This window comes from Lissotriton vulgaris, chromosome 12 (assembly GCF_964263255.1).
Source record: "Lissotriton vulgaris chromosome 12, aLisVul1.2, whole genome shotgun sequence".
NCBI classification, from domain to species: domain Eukaryota; kingdom Metazoa; phylum Chordata; class Amphibia; order Caudata; family Salamandridae; genus Lissotriton; species Lissotriton vulgaris.
The window spans coordinates 26,713,004-26,721,316 of record NC_141700.1 but is presented as its reverse complement, the minus strand read 5'-3'; positions in this window follow the sequence as shown (position 1 = coordinate 26,721,316).

The window sequence follows — 8,313 nt, the reverse complement described above, 5'->3', positions numbered from 1 at the left end:
TCTTTTCTCCCAGGCTCCATTGACTTCAACGAGGAAACCCGACACACTTTCACACCTATGCACTCGCAGCCCGTGGGTGAGGTAACGAGAGCATTTCGGTGCTCCTAGGTAGATTGACTCTCCTAGTGTCCAGGTATCCTGTAGTTTTAGTCTCAACTAGTCGGAACTGTCCTTACTTACCTATTTTGTAAATTGTTCATGCCCATTGACTTTGCATTGAAACCCGCGTGTGTGTTCTAGCACTGCACACTCATCCCGTGGGCCTCCTGCTCCTTACCTAAGGTTAGGGTAGTGTAGTCCCAGCGATTCTACAGCCTCTGGGCATACTCATTTCTTCTATCGTTCTACTTAACCCATTTACTTAGTATATGGTTTGTCGTGCCCCTAGGGCACCATTGTAATCGTGCGACTTATTGTATTTTTCTGAAGAGTCTTGTTATGTGCTTAGCCGTCTGACCTCATAAAGAGTTCAGAGGTGTTTGTTATTAATAAATATATTGTTTATTTTCATAACAACCTGTGTGGTGTCCTTTCATCTGGTATTCAAGGGGTTATATGTGGTAAAACAGCTGGCTTCACATGCCAAAAGAGTTTAGCCTAAGACTGCTCTGTCCATGCTACCATTAGGATAGCTGGTCTATAAGGTTGACTTACAACCAATCACCATAAGGGTTGTTTGGACTGATACAAGGTGATCACTAGAACTAGTGAGCATCATATATCAGGCCAACTTCTCACAGAGGCAACATTGGTTCACAGAGCTCCACCGCCTATCCCTAGAGCCGCCAATCCGCCTGCGGCAGATTCCAACTCTGCTCACAATGAACAACAAGCAGGTTCAACATCCGGATCTGAAGTCTCTCAGGTTAGCCGCTTGCATCCTGAGTTCCGAGAGTTCCACAATCTGAATATTCCACAAGACTGTAGAGATATTCTGGCAAAAGCAAGGGCAGATAGCACAACCAAGACGTATTCCCTCAAATGGAAGCGCTTTTGTGTTTGGTGTGCAGATCGAGGAATTCGGCCGTTCTCCTCTTCACCGGAGCAGATCTTACCTTACCTTTTACATCTGGCACTGTCGGACCTAGCCCACTCCTCCATTAAAGTACACTTGGCAGCAATTTCTCGTTTTAAAAGAACCTTTACAGGTCTATCTCTCTGGTCAAACAGGCTGATTAAGCAGTTTTTAAAGGGATTATACAGATCTTTCCCGCCAGTGAGGATGTTGCCACCTACCTGGCATCTCAATGTGGTTCTTAACCAGCTCATGAAGCATCCGTTTGAACCAGTACACAGAGCGGACCTTAAATATGTTTCCTGGAAGACAGCACTCCTCCTGGCGCTCACATCTGCAAGGAGGGTCAGTGAACTACAAGCATTTTCAATCCAAGATCATTTTCTACAGTTCAAAAACGACAGAGTAATCCTAAGAACCAACCCTAGGTTCATCCCAAAAGTTCCATCGGACTTCCACCTAAATGAACCTGTAGTTCTGCGATCTTTCTTTCCAAACCCAAGCACAGCAGCTGAGAGATCGCTCCATTCTTTAGATCTCAAACGGTGCTTGAAATTTTACATTGACAAAACGAAAGCATTCAGAAATCTAACCAGCTCTTCGTAGCTTACAGCAGACCTAGAAAGGGTCTACCGCTTACCAAGCAGAGCATTTCCCGATGGATTTCGGCGGCCATTGCTTTCTGTCATGACCAAGCTGGACGGCCATTACATTCCAAAGTGAGAGCGCACTCCACTAGAGCTATCTCCACTTCTATGGCGCTCTTTGCAGGTGTGCTGGTCATGGACATTTGCAGGGCGGCAACGTGGAAGTCGCCGCATACCTTCACTAGGCACTACTGCCTGGATACAGAGCTGATGAAGGATGCAGCAGTGGGACAAGCAGTGTTACGCCATCTATTCCGGTTAGGTGAGCCTTCCACCATCCCTCCATCCTACTCTGGTATGCACATTTCTTTACTAATGCTATTACTGATGTTGCTTGATGGTTCATAGTCGCCTGATATGTATTATCTAATGACTGGTATTTGCTGTTCCATCAGAAATGTGCTTTTGGTATTGCTGGCTACTCTGATTCCGGCAAGTGAATCTATGATACTGGATAAGAAATGCGTTACTTACCTCTAACTGCAGTTATCCAGTATTGGTGTCTTTCATAGATTCACATGCAACCCTCCCGCCTTCCCTGGAAGGACTCACCTAATTCTCTCAGTGACACGCCTACTTAGCTTAGTGCGTACGAAAATCTGAGGGACTGAGGCTCCTAACAGGAAGGTACTAGAGAGAGGTGGCAGCTGATAGGCTGTTCTCTACAATTTGGTCCTTTTTACAAAAGGACATGGATATGTTACTAGGGTGAGGCCTCTAGGCCTACTTTTCTACATATATGTCTATAGGACATTACTATTTTATGTACCGGGGACTCCCATCCCGACGACGGGGAATGATTCAGGCATGCGAATCTATGAAAGACACCAATACTGGATAACTGCAGTTACAGGTAAGTAATGCATTTCTTGTCATTTACAATGCCAATAGCTTAATCTCTCGCAAATGCCACACACAAACACACAGACCCACACACATACACAGAGCCCCACACACACACAGAGCCACACACACACAGAGCCCCCCACACACACAGAGAGCCACACACACACACACTGTCTCACACACACACACTGTCTCTCACACACACTGTCTCACACACACACACACACTGTCTCACAGACACACACACACTGTCTCACACACACACACCCGCTGTCTCACACACACACACGCACTATCTCTCACACACACTGTCTCACACACACAGTGTCTCTCACACACACAGTGTCTCACACACACACACAGTGTCTCACACACACAGTGTGTCACACACACACTGTCTCACACACACACAGTGTCTCACACACACACATTGTCTCACACACACATAGTGTCTCACACACACATAGTGTCTAACACACACACACACACAGTGTCTCACACACAACTCTCCTCTCTTGTCCCCCACACCCCTGTTCCTACCCTGCCCCGTCTCCAGCCTTGCCCCCTCCCCGGATCTCTTGCTGCCTGGTGCCAGCCTGCTCCGCCTTGCTTCACTGCCAGCTCCCCTCCCTCCCCCGCAGCACCTCCAGGCAGCCCTCGGTGTGAGCAATGGGGGGCCGCAGCCCAGACATGAATAAAAGCCCCCACCCAACACCTCTCCTCCAATGCGAGAAGCAAGAGTGAGTGGAGGGGGTGAGGGAAATCGCACATACTCGTAAGAGAGGGCATTGAGGCGCAGGACATCCGCGATGGGGGGGGGAGGAAGAGTCCTGCAGGAGGGCATGTATGGAACCCTTTAAAAAAAAATGCTTGGGTCATGTGAGCTACAGGTAGAGTAGAGTCTGCCCGGGAGGGGAGAGTGCGGAGTCGGGATGTTGCTTGCTGATGCCTCGCCAAGTTCTCTCAAGAAAGCAGCAGTAAGAGAGAGGGCATTGAGGCGCTGGACATCCGCGGGGGGTGGGAGAGAGTGAGTCCACGCAGGAGGGCATGTATGGAACCCCTTAAACAAGGCAGAACCTCTCCTAGGCTCTTGCAATGAAATCACTATTTAAAACAGCGTTGAGCTGCAGAACAAAAAGGGGATGCACAAACCTTCCAACATTGTAACCAGAATACAATAACAATACATCATTAACCAACTAGTATAAAAACACATATTATTCCCCCATGCACTAGAAAGGTTTTTTTGACAAAACGATCCGAGGTTGATAGTGTGTCCACACATACAATCGTATTTTAAAAGAACCGTTTTTAGGCCAGGACTGCTAGTGCATGTTTTGCAATCCTTTCTTGTGGCGCCAGCTGAAAACTGCGTGGTCCACTAGAAACCATGCGTTGTTACAGAGCAATCAACAGTCCGAACCCAATACAACGTAGGCCACTACATTGGGTCTCAAGGCGATGAACGGTTAGTAGAGGTTTGCAAATAAAAATACAATTGGAAAACGACATTCCAGGCTATATAATCAGCATGAACATTTATGTAACTTTAAAATGTGAACAACTTACAATAGGAGAGAAAGTTGGAAAACACATATGATCAAACAGTGGAAGGGAACGTTTTACACCTTCTATCCAACTGTAAAATACCTTTATGAGATCGAGTCAGGAGTGCATGGGCAGAGACGCCGGCCGGCCGCGTTTACTCTTTAGGCGTCTCTGCCTCTTTACTCCTATTAAGAGTTTACACCTCTTGGAATGGGTGAAAAACTGTGCGGATATTGAATTACCCTGTGCTGTTCTGCGTAGTATTCTCTTTACCGAAGGGTTTAACGCAGACATTTACCACCTGCTCAAGCTCCTCACAGTCTTTGTAACGCACGTACCACCGGTCTGTAACTAAAGGTCTCACACATTCTGTGCCAAAGCACTCTTCACTGTCTAGCGCCTACGCTCACAGTGCATATGCACCACAAAGCTCCTCGCAGGCTGAGTCACCCGTCACGCAGTCTGTGTGCCTGAAACAAACTCCTTAGTCTGCGTGCTTTAACTAGAAGTGCAGTACGTGTCCCAAATAATGGCTGTTGAAAAGGACATCTTCATCTAGATACATAAGAAGGAGCTTAATATTTAGTTAGACCCCTTTTGTGATTGCTAGATTACGAGTTGTGAAGGAGGAAAGAGGGTCGGGGCTAAAAGGTTATGTTTATGAGATATTTAGGAACAATCTGGGTTTTCAAAAATGGTATGTTCCCGGGGGCGTGACCAGCAGCCGACGGGAAAGGGCCCGAAGCCCCTGCCTAATATCCGTCACCAATCTACTACTGTACGTCTTTCCAAACCCCCCGAAACCCATGACCACAGCCCCCAAGGTAACCGGTATCGAAATCCATCCACAGACCTACCAGATCGAGCGGTGAAGCCGCGCTGAGGCCTGTGACCCCGAGGAGTTCGGGAGACACAAGATGGCGGTGACGTCTCCAGAGTAGCAGTGCAGGTGAAATGTGACCTGGGCTGAGCATGGGTCTGCTGCACTGAGCGGGGAGAGCTGCACTGAGACCCGCGCCGGACGACGAGACTCAATAAGAGACCAGACATCGAGACAGCACAGTGGGGCTCTAGGTGCCGAGACATTCCAAAGCAGCGGTGTTGCCAGGGCCCGAGAGTAGCAGAGAAACGCAGCCGCTGCTGGGAGCAGCGAACAAAGGTGTAGGCGCCCGGCCTGGGACCTATTACTGGGGAGGCCCCTTCCTCCAGAGTGAACGTACCCAGTGTCACTGGGGAAGCGCATGAGGCTGAGTAGACCCTGCGAGATAGACGGAGGAGGCATGTGGTGCTGCACTCCGCAGGTCGCACTGACGACGTGCCCTGAGAGGTTAATCCACATCAAGGTGCCCGCAAGGGAGATCATGCCTAATGCATCTTTGACTGCACGAGGGGTGGGGTAGGTCAACGCCAACACACGTGCAGGTTTGCCCCGGTGGTAGCAGAGTCACTGCGGTGTGGGACAGAAAGCAAAGCGAGCCAATAACTCAATAAGTGTCATGGACGCAGTGTGGGGCGCTCGCCATTTGTCTCTAAGCCCCGTCCTTTTTAGACTGGGGGGCGTGTTTTTGACTTTTTTGTAAACAACAGTCAAAAACACGCCCCCCAGTCTGAAAAGGACGGGGCTAAGAGACAAATGGTTCTTCTTTCTATCTAAGCCCCGTCCTTTTCAGATTGGGGGGCGTGTTTTTGACTGAGAACGTCACTAGGTAGAAAGAATGTCAAAAACACGCCCCCCCAATCCAAAAAGGATGGGCTTAGATCGAAAGAATGACGTCACTGAGACCTCTTCTCCAATGGCTCGCCGCCGTTTAGGAGGCCAGCTAATGGAGAAGAAGGGCGGGGCTTAACCTCGCTACTCAGAGTCATTAAATCTCGCCATTGAGACTGCGCATGTGCGCAGCCTACGCTAGCCGAGACCTAAAAAGGATGTAACTTATCCAATATGTGTCCACAGCTCCTCATCACTGTTGAGTCCCCGTGGGGCTCTGGTCTTCATCTCCATGATATATCTGGACTCCAATTTTCTCAGAGTCCTGACTGTCACCGCCTCTCTCATTTCGAGGAACCTGGTCCGTACAAAAGAAGTGCAGTAGTTTGCTATCACTGTTATGATCTGTGGAGGAATGCCTGGCTACTGGGTATGTGGTGTCTTTGTTTGCTATAGCCAACACTTTTTGTTAATGATTTAAGTTCTTATGTTAAGGATACTACGGATTTTATGAGACTCATCCAAGGTATAGTGTGTAAGGACAGCTTCCTACTGACTACCCTTGACATCACCAGCCTGTATACATGCATTTCACACCAACAGGGGCTCAAGGTTGTAGAATTTTTCTTCAGAGGGAAACCTCTTAAATATCAGGAACATAACATGATGTTATTGGAAATGATATCCTTCTGCCTAAATAATAACATCTTCTTGTTTGCTGGTCAAATATGCTGACAGAGGCGGGGGACCACAAAGCGCCCTACATGAATTTATCTTTGCACCATTACAAATTTTTTGGAAGTGATGAAAGCCAGACAATGGGAAGTTTGACTGGGAGCCACTTGCTGTGACATAAACAATTATTTTAACTAAGTCACTTTGGTGATTGCCCCGCTTGGCTGCCAGAATCCCATGGAAAGGAGGTCCTCTCGAATCTTCGGTCAGATGACCTTCTTAGGTCTTCCTTGACGTTGGGTCATCTTTGCTCCTCGCTGGGCAGTGCAAATCCCTTTCCCTTGCTCGTTCACAGCAGTAGGAATTTAGAAACTGAAGACTTCTCTGTAGATTACAGAACGGACAGCAACCAAAAAGAGTTCTGCTTCTTGTAAGAATATCTCCCAACAATTGTATGATTGTTCTACACACCACTCAACCCTTCAAAAAAAGAAGAAGTCAAGTCAAGTCAAGTCATGCAATTTGTATAGCGCACTACATACCCAGAGGGTTTCAAGGCGCTTAGGAAGGGGAGGAAGATTATTTGTCAAATATCCATGTTTTAAGCTGCTTTCTGAACGCTAGGTGGTTCTGGGTGAGGCGAAGGTAAGCGGGGAGTGAGTTCCATGTTTTAGCAGCCAGGTAAGAAAAGGATCTGCCTCCCATGGTGGTCTTGTTGATGCGAGGTACAGTGGCGAGGGCTTGGCTGGAAGAGCGTAGATGGCGGGAGGGGGTGTAAAAGGATAGTCGAGAGTTGAGGCAATCTGGTCCGATGTCGTAGAGTGATTTGTGTGCGTGGGTAAGCAGTCGGAAAGTGATCCTTTTATTGACGGGTAGCCAGTGGAGGTCTTTAAGGTGACCCGAAATGTGTTCGTTGCGTGGGATGTCTAATATGAGCCTGGCTGAGGCGTTTTGGATTCGTTGGAGTTTCTTCTGGAGTTTGGCGGTGGTGCCTGCGTAGAGGGTGTTACCGTAGTCCAGTCGGCTCGTGACCAGAGCGTGGGTGACTGTTTTCCTTGTTTCGGAGGGGATCCAGCGAAATGTTTTTCTGAGCATGCGAAGAATGTTGAAGCAGGAAGAGGATACGGCGCTGACTTGTCTGTTCATTGACAGTGAAGAGTCCAGGATGACGCCAAGGTTCCGTGCGTGGTCTGTCGGGATGGGTGCTTTTCCGAGGGCTTCCGGCCACCAGGAGTCGTCCCAAGCAGAGGGGGATGTACCTAATATGAGGACTTCTGTTTTGTCTGAGTTCAGTTTTAGACGGCTTTGTTTCATCCATTCGGCAACTTCTTTCATTCCTTCGTGTAGGTTAGTTTTGGCGGTGCTGGGGTCATTGGTGAGTGATAGGATAAGTTGAGTGTCGTCCGCGTAGGAGATGATGTTGAGGTTGTGTTGGCGTGCGATGGCCGCGAGGGGGCTCATGTATACGTTGAAGAGGGTGGGGCTGAGTGAGGATCCTTGAGGTACTCCGCATATGAGTTCAGAGGCTTCTGACTTGAATGGAGGAAGGCGGACTCTCTGGGTTCTTCCGGTGAGGAACGAGGTGATCCATTCAAGTGCTTTTCCTTGGATTCCGATGTTATTGAGGCGTTGTAGAAGGGTGCTGTGGCAGACTGTATCGAATGCTGCAGAGAGGTCGAGGAGGATGAGGGCGACTGTGTCTCCATTGTCCAGTAGAGTTTGAATGTCGTCTGTTGCTGCGATGAGGGCGGTCTCAGTGCTGTGTTTTGCTCGGAAGCCAGATTGTGAGGGGTCGAGGGATTTGTTGGCTTCGAGGAATGCGGCGAGCTGGTTGTTGACGGCTTTCTCGATGACTTTGGCCGGGAATGGAAGAA